The 14,919-nt window shown below is 48.6% G+C and overlaps 3 non-coding genes and 1 pseudogene across 3 annotated transcripts; all 4 read left to right on the top strand.

Annotated features, from left to right (window-relative positions):
• Window positions 1–5,796: 5,796 nt before the first annotated feature.
• On the top strand, window positions 5,797–5,973 carry LOC141228393 (U2 spliceosomal RNA; annotated as a pseudogene).
• A 6,140-nt stretch (window positions 5,974–12,113) lies between these two features.
• Window positions 12,114–12,304, top strand: LOC141228059 (U2 spliceosomal RNA). Its single transcript, XR_012294985.1, has one exon. It is a non-coding gene; the product is annotated as a U2 spliceosomal RNA (small nuclear RNA).
• A 1,118-nt stretch (window positions 12,305–13,422) lies between these two features.
• Window positions 13,423–13,613, top strand: LOC141228058 (U2 spliceosomal RNA). Its single transcript, XR_012294984.1, has one exon. It is a non-coding gene; the product is annotated as a U2 spliceosomal RNA (small nuclear RNA).
• A 1,115-nt stretch (window positions 13,614–14,728) lies between these two features.
• Window positions 14,729–14,919, top strand: LOC141228057 (U2 spliceosomal RNA). The gene has a single exon (XR_012294983.1). It is a non-coding gene; the product is annotated as a U2 spliceosomal RNA (small nuclear RNA).

Raw genomic sequence — 14,919 nt, 5'->3', positions numbered from 1 at the left:
ACTCTGCTGCGCTTAAAATTTCTTTTTTTGTTTGCTACAATGCCTTTTCTGAAACGCTGTCTCCTTCTGCTGGAACACTGACTTCTTTCATTTAATGCCTGCAGACTATAAAAGAGAACCCAACCCAAAAAGTTTGGTTGATTAGTCTGTGGCATTCTGTTAAACTGTTGCTTATGGCGGTCTCTGTGAGCTTCTCAGCGACATTCAGCCAGCCAGGTATCCTGCCTGCAGTAGATGGAATGTGGCAATGGAACGCTGGCTGCGCGTGTCATAATAGGCTCTGAGCCTTTATATACCTGTGCACAGCAGCAGCCACCTTCAGTCTGCTGCTGGACAGCCAGCAGCAGCAGCAGCAGGAGAGGTATGTAATCAGGAGCCCTCCTGCTAAGGGTAGACAGCTGCTCGTTCCACCCCACCCCCCGCCTTAATTGGTTCTCCTCCCTTCCAACGGTGTTGAGGCGGGTGGGAACAGCAGGGGGTGAAGGTGCTGTGTTTAAAGAGGTGGAGTTATGCAGATCTAAAACGCGTGGATTGCAGCAGCAGCAAGCCGAAAAGTGCAGGCATGTAAGGGATCTAGAGGTTGACAACATGTCTTCTTAACGGGAGTCCAGGAGCTCATCTCCACAAATGGACTTTTCAGGATCCTTGGGTGGCTCCGTAGTTTGAAACCAATTCTGGTTATCGCTTCTCGGCCTTTTGGCTAAGATACCACATCTTGCCAGAAGGATTCTAAGCCAATCGTGCCCTTGGCCTTGAGGCATCGGCGGTGTAAAAGCCGTCTTAAGCCTCATGCTGCTTTAGGGGGCAGATACGCAAAGAAACCAAGAAGGCGATCGACCCTATCTACCTTTTGAAGATGGCATCAGCAGTAGCGGCCGCAGTGCGCTATGCCAGAGCTGGTGACCTTCGCATCAAGAACTCTTTCAAGATCGAAGTGGACGATGCATCCAAGGAGAAGATGACCTTGAAGTTTTTCGTGAGGAGAGTGCTGCTGGAGATCCTAGGAGTAAAGAGGGAAGACATCCTGGCCCTTCAAGATCGCCCCGGTTCCTTCACTTTGACTCTGGAGTCGGAGTATGCGTGCCAGAACCTCTTCCGCCAGATTCACCTGCACCTTTCAGATGAGGATCTTAAAGGACTCACCTTTGTCATCCTTTACTCCGGTGGAGAGAAGCCGCTCGTGGTTCAGATGAGCAACCCTCATGTTCCCTTAGTTAATATTATTTGCTTTCTTCAAAACTATTTCCCAGAACTGCGGTATTCCCACAAGGTCATGAATGAGGAAAACCTCTGGACGGGAAAGCATAAATTTTTTGTTAAATTTTGTGAAGATCCAAATGGCATTGGTGGTCAGCGTCATCCTCCGTCAAGTTTCCTGATCGGTAGGGAGCGGGGGCGCCTCTTCTACCCGGACATGCCCCTCTTCTGCCGGAAATGCATGTGTTTCGGTCACACTTATGAGAACTGCAAGGAGGAGGTGGCAATCTGTAAGAAGTGCTACAAGCATGGACATGCCACAATGGACTGTACCAATGAGATGGTGTGCAACATCTGCCGGGTCCCAGGTCACTCCTTCCGGGAGTGTCCTTTGAAGAAAAAGGCGGAAACCTATGCTGAAACGCTGGCAAAGCAACCTGCCCGTGTGCCTCCATCTGCTCCCGGGGGGCAGAGGCAACCCTCTGCTGTTCCTGCTCCTGCGGGTGCGTCTACAGCGCGGGGGCAGTCTTCTAGCTCTCCAGTACCTGCTCCACAGACCAAGCCTGCTAGTACATCAGGTGGTACGTCTGCACCTGCTGCACAGAGGAAGCCAACCAACCCTCCTGCTCCTGCTGCTAAGGGGGGTCCCACCGGTGCTCCTGTATCTACTGTGCGAACACAACCCCCTGTAGGCGGGTCCACAAGCACTTCAGTGCCTGCTGCACAGGGAAAACCTGCCAGTTCTCCTATTCCTGCTGCGCATAAGCCCACGTCTATGCAGAAACCTCCAGCTGAGAAACCTGTCCGTCCTGAGAGGAGGGAAGCTTCATCTAAGGACTGGGCTGCTGATTCTGATCCGGGTGATATGGTGGTGGAGGGGAGTCCCTCTGCTGAAATCGGGACATTTAGCTCGGAGGAAGAAGCAATGGAGCTGGAAACTCGTAGGAAAAGGAAAACAGATGATAGGTCTGATGAGAATGTGGCCAGGGAGACTTCCAAGAAGTGTCCATTAAAACCAAGTCTTCTGCAATACAAGCCAATGGCTCCCGCTGCCCCTCCTGAGGAGCCAAGGCCTTCAGACCCTATAAACATTTCTTTTTCGGACTCAGAAGTGCAGAGCCCGTTAACATCGGTGGGCTTTATGTCTGATTCTGACAGTAGTGTGACCTGAACTAACCTATCATGACCTCATCAATTAAAGTAGCCTCGCTTAATGTGAGGAGTATAAGGGGCTCTACAAGAAGGGCTGCTTTGTTTTCCTACCTGTCAACAGTGGACTGTGATGTCTTTTGTTTGCAAGAATGTAACATTGACTTTGATATGAATTATGCAGATTTAAGAAAAGATTGGCCTCATGGGCCCTCTATCTGGTCCGGAGATAATGAAAATCGTTCCTCTGGCATTGGAGTGCTGTTTAGGTCGTATGACTTTAAAATCAACTCTTTTGTGGACATTTCTTCTGGACGTGCTCTTTTCTTAAATATTAGTTTTAAAGGTGTGGACTTTAGACTTTTGAACATTTATGCTTCTCCAGTGAAGGAAGAGAGACATCAGTTGTTTGAAGATGTGCAATATTACCTACCTGGTTCATCGCCTCTGATGTTCTGTGGGGATTTCAATTGTGTCTTGCCTGGTGAAGGGAGAAGCGGGAGTTCCACCGTTCCTAAAAAAGACAAAACAGAGAAACAACTAAAGGATTTGTTAACTGATTTTTTTCTTAGAGACTCCTGGAAAGAGATCCGTAGTAATGATCCCGGTTATACTTGGGAGAACTCTTCTTCTAAATCTCGTATTGATTTTATTTTCATGTCCCAATATGTGAATGTCAAATCTGTTGTCTTAATCCCAAACATTTTTTCAGATCATAAGATGTTGCTATCAGAGTTAGAATTACCTGGGCTTGTCAAGGCAAGAGGAGTTTGGAGGCTAAATACAACATTGTTACAAGATCCTAAGGTAAGAACAGATTTTAAAGCGTTTTTTAATTATTTAAGAACAAAACAACAAAAATTTTTAACTCTGCTAGAATGGTGGGAATACAGCAAGATGAAGATAAAAAGTTTTTTTATCAAGGTCAGCATAGCCAATGCAAGAGAAAAGTCCGCTTGGCATAAAAGGCTTATTACTAAATTGCAGACCTGTTATCAACTAAGAGATGTGGGACTTGAAATGGACGATTTAATTGAAGCAACAAAAAAAGAAATTAAAAAGAGTATAGAGTCGAAGGGTAAGGAAATAATTTATAACTCAAAAATTGAAGTGATGGAGAAAAATGAAAAGTGCTCAAGATTTTTTTTTAAAAAAGTAGTTGCTGCTAAGGAAATGATAACAGAATTAGAGGGTGAAACTACAACTGAAGGTATGCTCAACCAAGCTCACCAGTTTTATCAGCAGCTTTTTAATGAGAAAACTATAGACCAGTCTTTTACTGAAGATGCCCTTAATTCATTAAAAAATAGTCTGAGCCGCGAAGACCGAGAATTGTTATGCACTGAAGTCACCTTGTCGGAAGTAGATGCTGCTATCAAAAGTTTTTCCTATGGGAAAACCCCTGGTTCTGACGGTTTGCCTGTTGAATTTTATCGTGAATTTTGGAATTTTTTAAAACCCGACTTGTTTTTAGTAATCAAAGAAGCTTTTAAGTGTGATATCCTGCCTATATCTTGGAGAAGTGGTCTGGTCTCCCTGATTTTTAAAAAAGGAGCCAAATCCCATCTGGCAAACTGGAGACCAATCACACTGTTGAATGTTGATTACAAGTTGATGTCCAAAATTTTAGTGAACCGTTTTAAAAAAGTTTTATCCAAAGTTATTTATGAAGACCAGGTATGTGGGGTGCCAGGAAGAGGAGTTGCGGAGCATCTCAATACCATCCGCGATGTCATATGGTACCAGCAATCCAGGAAGCAAGACTTAGCAATTTTATCGTTGGATTTTCAAAAGGCTTTTGATCGTGTCTCTCATTGTTTTTTATGGTTGGTTTTAAAAAAAATGGGCTTCCCTGAAATTTTTATCAAGCAAGTGGCACTTTTATATAAGAACTCTTTTAGTAAAATTTTAATCAATGGATTTTTGTCTAATGAAGTGTTTTTGCATTCAGGTGTGAAGCAAGGCTGCCCTTTGTCCCCAGTGCTATTTATATGTGCAATAGAGCCTCTTTTATCTATGCTACGAGAGGATAAAGTGATTAAAGGTGTCCCTATCCCTGGAGGACATGGAAGAGATGTGAAGGTAATGGGCTACATGGATGATATTACTATTTTTTGTTCATCACCTGCCGCTCTCAGGAGAGCTATAAGAACGACCAATTTTTTTTGTGAAGCCTCAGGTTTTAAGTTAAACATTGAGAAATGTGATTGTTTTGTCCGTGGCAATTGGGCGGATGTGTCCATCCCTGATCTCCCGATGCAGTCAGAGAAGATTAAAATTCTGGGCGTGATTTTTGATCGACAGAATGATGGAATGAAGAGCTGGGATGGAGTAAGGGACAAAATACAAAAGAAGATTGACTTTTGGAAATTAAGAAAATTAACAATCGAAGGTAAAGTTTTAATTATTAAGGCCCTTCTGCTTCCTGTCATGTTATATCTCAGTTATGTTTATCCCCCAAGTGACCTTACAGCGAGAAGATTACAGAGAATGCTGTTTGAATTTGTGTGGAACTCTAAGTTCGAAAAGGTGAAGAGAGAAACAATGTACAAGATGCACCACCTTGGTGGTAAGGATGTTCCCAACGTCAAACTGTTTTTATACTCCAAGTTTTTTAGCCTCTGTTTTAAATATATGTTTGCTTCAAGCCCTTGGGCACATTTTTTAAGATATGCAGCTGGCCACATTTTTAGGAGGCGAAAGTGGATATCCATTTCTTTAACAAGCCCAGTGTTGTTATCACCTCCACAACAATATGCCATCCTGGAGAAAGTTATCAGATTATATGGCCTAGATTCTTTTGAGATGGAGACATTGAAGAATGCAAGGAAGCTGCTGCAGCAATTAAAAAAGAAAAAAACTTTGACGCCCATAAGCCATTATTCATATAGCAGAGTCACTAAAATATGGAATTTAACAAATGCACCTTACCTGATGAATCAACATAAAGACTTAGCTTGGATGATTGTGCAGGAATGTTTACCGACTCGTGATTTCCAGTATAAAAGAAGACTGAGCACTATACAAACCTGCCCGAGGCATCAGTGCAATAATGATGAGACTACTATGCACCTTATTTGGAATTGTGATTTTGCACAGCAAGTGTGGAAAGACTGTGGTGAGCTTTTAAAATTTTTATCTGGTCTTAATTTTTTAAGCCATGAAGTGGTTTTATATGGGATTTTACCAAACATGACGAAAGAAAAAGAGAGAGTTTTATGGTGCACTTTGAGTTGTGTTAAAAGTGCTCTATGGAAGACCAGAAACATATTGTTGTTTAAAAGAGACTATATAGAAGTCAAGGATTGTATAAGACTGGCATTAAGTGAAATTTATATGTACTACCTAATGGATATGAAGAAGCTTGGAAAGAAAAGAGCCCTGAGTATATGGAACTATCACCTATGGAAGATGTTATTTTAAAGCTCTGAAGAAAAGATAAAGACTACGATATTTTAAATATAAACGCAAAAATCTGTTCTTATCAGTTTAATATCTGATACGTCCCCTATCTGGGGACCATATATTAAATGGATTTTTAGAACAGGGAGATGGAAAAAGAGCTTGCTCTGTCCACTCCACGCATTGACCTGGTATTGCAGTATCTCCAGGACCGGTGCACCCCTTCTTTAATGCAGTTTCTAAAATCAGAAAGAATTGAATTCAATGTTTTTTGTTCATTTTGCTTGTTTGTCGGATTTTGGGATGGACTCTTTGGCTTTGCTTTTCTTCTCCTCATTGGATTTTTCATGTTCAAAGTTGCAGAAGCCAGATTACAAGCTCATTTTGGTTCAACTTCAGCAACTGTGCATTGCATTGCCATGTAATGTGATGCAATGCTATTGTAGCACCCTGAGGATTCGGCTGCTACAGGGGAATTGCACCTCAACCCAGAGGTGTGATATTCCACTTCCGGGTAAGGATGGAGTGTGGAACTGAGCTCGGTAGGCTGCATGCACTACACACATCCCATTTCCGGGGAACAGGCCGACGGTACTCCCACTTAGAAATGTGCAGGTACGACCGAGTCTGTTCCTGGCTGGAGTGGGAGGGGGGTGGTACATCCCATGTAGTGTAGGGGCAGATAGGGGGAGCAGCCTGGGTAAAGATAGGAGCTCATTGGGTGCTGGTCACCTGAGCTCACACATAGAGGGTGTATATAAGGTGGGCACCAACAAAGAACAGGGTCAGATGCAGAGAACAAGTCAGTTGGAGACAGCAAGACAGCTGCAGAGGAGCAGACAGCAAGCAGAGAGGAAGTCAGCCTGCAGCAAGGGAGAAAAGAGAGAGACCCAGAGGAACAGAAGAGAGGACTCTAAGATCCCAACTAAAATCCCCGGGTGAAGAGTCGGCATCAGGGTACCGGAACCCAAGCTGGTGGGGGTAAAAACATTCCCCAGCCAGAGACCGGAGACCGTGGGCAGCGTTTGCCACGGTCACCCACCACATCCACCCCGAAGGCACACCACATGAAGGGTCAGGGAACCCAGGGCCAAGGGTGTCCCAACAGAAGGCCCGAGGGAGCTGGACCTAGGTGGATCACTGGTGGGGACGGCCAGAGAACGGGACAGAAGGAGAGCTCAGGGCCACGCTCCGGACTTGTTTGGGGGTTGGCTGGATCCAGGACCTGGTGGACGCAGCACGGCTCGGGTGGTCACTCGAAGCTGGAGTGACCAGTACAACATCTGCAGTAAGTAAACACCCTTAACTGCACAACCCGACTCTGTCTTCACTGCCGTCTGCACTGCACCACCACAACCCCCATCCTCTGCACCTGTCCCCTCTGAGGCTATACCCCTACCGTTGGGGGCTATACCATCACAAGCTGCACCTACACCATCAGCCTCAGCGGACCCTGCTGCAGCGGCGGCCATAGTGACCGCAATACAACGGGTGGCGTAGTCGACATTAAGAACTTATTAACATCTGTAGGACTGCCACATACAACTGAGTTTGACACCCTGGGCACGGACCGGGTCATAGCCACTCGGAGACTACAACCCCCATCTGATCCGGCTCCGGATATTCCCATAAAGAATATGGCCCAGGGGGCGCGTCAACTTTGGCGTAGTCGGCAGGATTACGTGCCCGCAACACCCGGGTACTGCGTGCCTGAAGAAAAGTGCAAGTTTACCTCAGAAAGAAGTCTCCCGCCGGTTCCGGAGGGTCCACGCCATCGGACCCCATCACAGGTCGTTTCCCGCCGATTGTCCGCCATTTCCAGCTTGTTCCCGCCATCTGCAGGGTTTCCCGCCACTGGGCGACGCTTCCCGCCAAATCCGAAGATTTCCCGCCTTGGAAGAGCAGCGGACGCCATTATGGGCGTGCCAAAGGAGGGCAAGAGGCCGCCTCCCATCGTGGGCCAGGACAGAAAATGGCGCCAAAAGTGGAAACCGCCCCCACCAACAGAGACTGTGATGCTAGAGGTGTCTGTCAGCGTGAAAGAACCGCCCCTGGAGCTGACAGTCACCCAGTGGCCCCGGGACCGCCCTCGAAGTGGGAGGAGACGAAAGAAAAGAACGAAGATGGGTACCGCCTGGAGCAGTCTGGAGTGAGCGCACCCGGAGGCAAGAAGTCTAACGAGGAGTAGCGGAGAAGCTTACCCGGATATGGAGAGAAAGCAGAACAGCACCGGCCCGCTGGCCAGGAGTCTGCTAAAGACCGAGGAAGGAGAGCAGAGCAGCACCGGCCCGCTGGCCAGGAGCCTGCTGGAGGAAGAGCAGAGCAGCACCGACCCGTTGGTCAGGAGCCTGCTAGACACCACGACCCCACTAGGCCTAGTGGAGGTCCTTGCACAGCTCCCCCGAGACCGGGAGTGTGCACAGACTGCCCTGGAGGGCCTCGCACGGAGGATGGCCCGGGTACAGCGTGAGTTATTGGCGGAATGGAGCCGAGAGATGGCCCAGCAAACCAAGGCCCGGAGCACGCCAGCCAAGATGAGGAGACAGACCGCCTCTGAGGATGGCGCGGGAGGACCCAAGGTCGGAGACGGCGCCGAGAAGGGAGCCGAACGCATGGAGGCAGGTAAAGGGGACGCCTATACCCCAAGCCGTGAAACCGCCCACCTGCCCCAGCTCCCCGTCGCAGAGCCCGAAAGTCCCCCTGCTGTGCCCGTAGCCGCCATGTCACCGCTATGGACTAGGCCCCGACCGGAAGCCGCCGCAGCGACCCCTGTGACGTCACGCGCCTCGACCCGGAGCGTGACAAAGCAGGAAATACCACCAGCCTGGTCGCAAGGCCTAGTACCCCCGGGCGCCGCATCACCAACAGCGCCCCCTACCTCCGCGGAGCCTCCGGCCTGGTCGCAAGGCCAGGTAGCCCAGGGCGCCGCCGTATTAATGGTGCCCTTCACCTTCCAGGTGCCCCAGGCCTGGCCGCAAGGCCTGGGCAACCCGGGCGCCACCACCACCGCGCCCGCGCCCGTAAAACCAAGGGTGCCGCGTCTGGGAGAGGACTTGTTTGCCCAGCACACGTGGCCGGACGGGCAGCCTTTCATCTGGCCCCAGAAGTATTACGAACTGGAGCACCAGAGGAGGGTTGGGGCCATGTGTGCACCCCTGATTCCGGCTCCGAAGCCCGTAATAAGGATCTCGCCCCCGCTAGCGGAAGCGCAGTTTGAGTGGGACCCCACCGGAGAAGACCTAATGGGGTTCACTCAGGAAACCCGGGCAGCTGCAGCGGAGCGTGCTGAGTGTTGCCGACAGCAGCTCGAGGAGTTCGCAAGGGAGCGGAGAGAGAGGCGGGTCCGAGAACAACAGGCCCAAATAAGGAGCGCCGAGCAGAAGAGCCGGACCAGGAGGGACCCCCGTGCAGCGCACAGTCCCCGTACCACCGGGACTGTAATAAAGTTCAACCAGCAGCATGGGTGGGGCTTCATTAGAGACAACAACACCCCCGGCGACGTCTTTGTCACGCGCAGAGACGTGGAGTCCCATCTGCCGGAGGGGCACAGAGGTCGTGACCTCTACATCGGAGACGAGGTCACCTTCACCCGGCACAAGTGTGCCAAAGGACCTTATGCCCTCCACGTACACCGCCTGACGGAGGAGGAGTTGCGGTGCGAGGAGGAGGAGCAAGAGGACCCGGACGGGTCTGAAGTTACAACCAGCTATAAGCAAAGAGCAGGAGGAAGACGCCGTTGAGTGCGGCAGAGCAGTGATGTAAATAGTTACCCGACCGGGTATCAAAGAGACTGTTGCAACATATATATAGTCCCCGTTGGGACCAGCTGAGTGCAACATATATATAGTCCCCGTTGGGACCAGCTGAGTGAACTGTTTACCCGTTAACCCCTTAATCCCACAGGCTGAGGACTGTGAGCAGCCATTCCCTTCCCTCTACCTGGCCGAGGACTGAGAGCGGCCAACTTCCCTGTATATAGTTGCGCTTCCTAAAGCGCCCCCTACCGGTTTTAGAGGAAAAACCATTTTTCTAAGAGACTGTCGCACTTTTCCCGGACACACGTTGCACAGTGTCCGGAGGAGGAACCTGAAACAAGAGACGACGAGAATGTTTATATGAAAAGTTTTATATATATATAATGTTTTATATGTTTTATTATGTTTATATGAAAAGAAAAAAATTGTATGTTTTGGTGTTGTTTTATGTCTTACAGCCCGAGGACGTGCTGTGATTTACCAGGGGGGAATGTAGCACCCTGAGGATTCGGCTGCTACAGGGGTATTGCACCTCAACCCAGAGGTGTGATATTCCACTCCCGGGTAAGGATGGAGTGTGGAACTGAGCTCGGTAGGCTGCATGCACTACACACATCCCATTTCCGGGGAACAGGCCGACGGTACTCCCACTTAGAAATGTGCAGGTACGACCGAGTCTGTTCCTGGCTGGAGTGGGAGGGGGGTGGTACATCCCATGTAGTGTAGGGGCAGATAGGGGGAGCAGCCTGGGTAAAGATAGGAGCTCATTGGGTGCTGGTCACCTGAGCTCACACATAGAGGGTGTATATAAGGTGGGCACCAACAAAGAACAGGGTCAGATGCAGAGAACAAGTCAGTTGGAGACAGCAAGACAGCTGCAGAGGAGCAGACAGCAAGCAGAGAGGAAGTCAGCCTGCAGCAAGGGAGAAAAGAGAGAGACCCAGAGGAACAGAAGAGAGGACTCTAAGATCCCAAATAAAATCCCCGGGTGAAGAGTCGGCATCAGGGTACCGGAACCCAAGCTGGTGGGGGTAAAAACATTCCCCAGCCAGAGACCGGAGACCGTGGGCAGCGTTTGCCACGGTCACCCACCACATCCACCCCGAAGGCACACCACATGAAGGGTCAGGGAACCCAGGGCCAAGGGTGTCCCAACAGAAGGCCCGAGGGAGCTGGACCTAGGTGGATCACTGGTGGGGACGGCCAGAGAACGGGACAGAAGGAGAGCTCAGGGCCACGCTCCGGACTTGTTTGGGGGTTGGCTGGATCCAGGACCTGGTGGACGCAGCACGGCTCGGGTGGTCACTCGAAGCTGGAGTGACCAGTACAACATCTGCAGTAAGTAAACACCCTTAACTGCACAACCCGACTCTGTCTTCACTGCCGTCTGCACTGCACCACCACAACCCCCATCCTCTGCACCTGTCCCCTCTGAGGCTATACCCCTCCCGTTGGGGGTTATACCATCACAAGCTGCACCTACACCATCAGCCTCAGCGGACCCTGCTGCAGCGGCGGCCATAGTGACCGCAATACAACGGGTGGCGTAGTCGACATTAAGAACTTATTAACATCTGTAGGACTGCCACATACAACTGAGTTTGACACCCTGGGCACGGACCGGGTCATAGCCACTCGGAGACTACAACCCCCATCTGATCCGGCTCCGGATATTCCCATAAAGAATATGGCCCAGGGGGCGCGTCACTATCTTTCTAGCTCTCCCTTTTTACTTCCTTTTGGATAAACAGACATATTAGGCAAGCATTTTGGAGCTTTCACCTAAATAACTACAGGTGGTGAGATAAGCTGCACAATATAATTGACCTTTCAGTATATTGTTGCACACACACCATCTATTTAGCAAATGCCCTTGTTATCAACAGCAGCCTTTTAAACTCACCTGAGCTAACAGGTATGTGCGCTGGTTACTCTGCTGCGCTTAAAATTTCTTTTTTGGTTTGCTACAATGCCTTTTCTGAAACGTTGTCTCCTTCTGCTGGAACACTGACTTCTTTCATTTAATGCCTGCAGACTATAAAAGAGAACCCAACCCAAAAAGTTTGGTTGATTAGTCTGTGGCATTCTGTTAAACTGTTGCTTATGGCGGTCTCTGTGAGCTTCTCAGCGACATTCAGCCAGCCAGGTATCCTGCCTGCAGTAGATGGAATGTGGCAATGGAACGCTGGCTGCGCGTGTCATAATAGGCTCTGAGCCTTTATATACCTGTGCACAGCAGCAGCCACCTTCAGTCTGCTGCTGGACAGCCAGCAGCAGCAGCAGCAGGAGAGGTATGTAATCAGGAGCCCTCCTGCTAAGGGTAGACAGCTGCTCGTTCCACCCCACCCCCCGCCTTAATTGGTTCTCCTCCCTTCCAACGGTGTTGAGGCGGGTGGGAACAGCAGGGGGTGAAGGTGCTGTGTTTAAAGAGTTGGAGTTATGCAGATCTAAAACGCGTGGATTGCAGCAGCAGCAAGCCGAAAAGTGCAGGCATGTAAGGGATCTAGAGGTTGACAACATGTCTTCTTAACGGGAGTCCAGGAGCTCATCTCCACAAATGGACTTTTCAGGATCCTTGGGTGGCTCCGTAGTTTGAAACCAATTCTGGTTATCGCTTCTCGGCCTTTTGGCTAAGATCAAGTGTAGTATCTGTTCTTATCAGTTTAATATCTGATACGTCCCCTATCTGGGGACCATATATTAAATGGATTTTTAGAACAGGGAGATGGAAAAAGAGCTTGCTCTGTCCACTCCACGCATTGACCTGGTATTGCAGTATCTCCAGGACCGGTGCACCCCTTCTTTAATGCAGTTTCTAAAATCAGAAAGAATTGAATTCAATGTTTTTTGTTCATTTTGCTTGTTTGTCGGATTTTGGGATGGACTCTTTGGCTTTGCTTTTCTTCTCCTCATTGGATTTTTCATGTTCAAAGTTGCAGAAGCCAGATTACAAGCTCATTTTGGTTCAACTTCAGCAACTGTGCATTGCATTGCCATGTAATGTGATGCAATGCTATCTTTCTAGCTCTCCCTTTTTACTTCCTTTTGGATAAACAGACATATTAGGCAAGCATTTTGGAGCTTTCACCTAAATAACTACAGGTGGTGAGATAAGCTGCACAATATAATTGACCTTTCAGTATATTGTTGCACACACACCATCTATTTAGCAAATGCCCTTGTTATCAACAGCAGCCTTTTAAACTCACCTGAGCTAACAGGTATGTGCGCTGGTTACTCTGCTGCGCTTAAAATTTCTTTTTTGGTTTGCTACAATGCCTTTTCTGAAACGTTGTCTTCTTCTGCTGGAACACTGACTTCTTTCATTTAATGCCTGCAGACTATAAAAGAGAACCCAACCCAAAAAGTTTGGTTGATTAGTCTGTGGCATTCTGTTAAACTGTTGCTTATGGCGGTCTCTGTGAGCTTCTCAGCGACATTCAGCCAGCCAGGTATCCTGCCTGCAGTAGATGGAATGTGGCAATGGAACGCTGGCTGCGCGTGTCATAATAGGCTCTGAGCCTTTATATACCTGTGCACAGCAGCAGCCACCTTCAGTCTGCTGCTGGACAGCCAGCAGCAGCAGCAGCAGCAGGAGAGGTATGTAATCAGGAGCCCTCCTGCTAAGGGTAGACAGCTGCTCGTTCCACCCCACCCCCCGCCTTAATTGGTTCTCCTCCCTTCCAACGGTGTTGAGGCGGGTGGGAACAGCAGGGGGTGAAGGTGCTGTGTTTAAAGAGGTGGAGTTATGCAGATCTAAAACGCGTGGATTGCAGCAGCAGCAAGCCGAAAAGTGCAGGCATGTAAGGGATCTAGAGGTTGACAACATGTCTTCTTAACGGGAGTCCAGGAGCTCATCTCCACAAATGGACTTTTCAGGATCCTTGGGTGGCTCCGTAGTTTGAAACCAATTCTGGTTATCGCTTCTCGGCCTTTTGGCTAAGATCAAGTGTAGTATCTGTTCTTATCAGTTTAATATCTGATACGTCCCCTATCTGGGGACCATATATTAAATGGATTTTTAGAACAGGGAGATGGAAAAAGAGCTTGCTCTGTCCACTCCACGCATTGACCTGGTATTGCAGTATCTCCAGGACCGGTGCACCCCTTCTTTAATGCAGTTTCTAAAATCAGAAAGAATTGAATTCAATGTTTTTTGTTCATTTTGCTTGTTTGTCGGATTTTGGGATGGACTCTTTGGCTTTGCTTTTCTTCTCCTCATTGGATTTTTCATGTTCAAAGTTGCAGAAGCCAGATTACAAGCTCATTTTGGTTCAACTTCAGCAACTGTGCATTGCATTGCCATGTAATGTGATGCAATGCTATCTTTCTAGCTCTCCCTTTTTACTTCCTTTTGGATAAACAGACATATTAGGCAAGCATTTTGGAGCTTTCACCTAAATAACTACAGGTGGTGAGATAAGCTGCACAATATAATTGACCTTTCAGTATATTGTTGCACACACACCATCTATTTAGCAAATGCCCTTGTTATCAACAGCAGCCTTTTAAACTCACCTGAGCTAACAGGTATGTGCGCTGGTTACTCTGCTGCGCTTAAAATTTCTTTTTTGGTTTGCTACATTGCCTTTTCTGAAACGTTGTCTCCTTCTGCTGGAACACTGACTTCTTTCATTTAATGCCTGCAGACTATAAAAGAGAACCCAACCCAAAAAGTTTGGTTGATTAGTCTGTGGCATTCTGTTAAACTGTTGCTTATGGCGGTCTCTGTGAGCTTCTCAGCGACATTCAGCCAGCCAGGTATCCTGCCTGCAGTAGATGGAATGTGGCAATGGAACGCTGGCTGCGCGTGTCATAATAGGCTCTGAGCCTTTATATACCTGTGCACAGCAGCAGCCACCTTCAGTCTGCTGCTGGACAGCCAGCAGCAGCAGCAGCAGGAGAGGTATGTAATCAGGAGCCCTCCTGCTAAGGGTAGACAGCTGCTCGTTCCACCCCACCCCCCGCCTTAATTGGTTCTCCTCCCTTCCAACGGTGTTGAGGCGGGTGGGAACAGCAGGGGGTGAAGGTGCTGTGTTTAAAGAGGTGGAGTTATGCAGATCTAAAACGCGTGGATTGCAGCAGCAGCAAGCCGAAAAGTGCAGGCATGTAAGGGATCTAGAGGTTGACAACATGTCTTCTTAACGGGAGTCCAGGAGCTCATCTCCACAAATGGACTTTTCAGGATCCTTGGGTGGCTCCGTAGTTTGAAACCAATTCTGGTTATCGCTTCTCGGCCTTTTGGCTAAGATCAAGTGTAGTATCTGTTCTTATCAGTTTAATATCTGATACGTCCCCTATCTGGGGACCATATATTAAATGGATTTTTAGAACAGGGAGATGGAAAAAGAGCTTGCTCTGTCCACTCCACGCATTGACCTGGTATTGCAGTATCTCCAGGACCGGTGCACCCCTT

This window comes from Phyllobates terribilis, unplaced genomic scaffold (genome assembly GCF_046119375.1).
Source record: "Phyllobates terribilis strain yellow unplaced genomic scaffold, ASM4611937v1 Scaffold_437__1_contigs__length_1545540, whole genome shotgun sequence".
NCBI lineage: Eukaryota > Metazoa > Chordata > Amphibia > Anura > Dendrobatidae > Phyllobates > Phyllobates terribilis.
The sequence above is the reverse complement of the archived record's forward strand: the minus strand, read 5'-3'. Positions and strand labels throughout refer to the sequence as shown.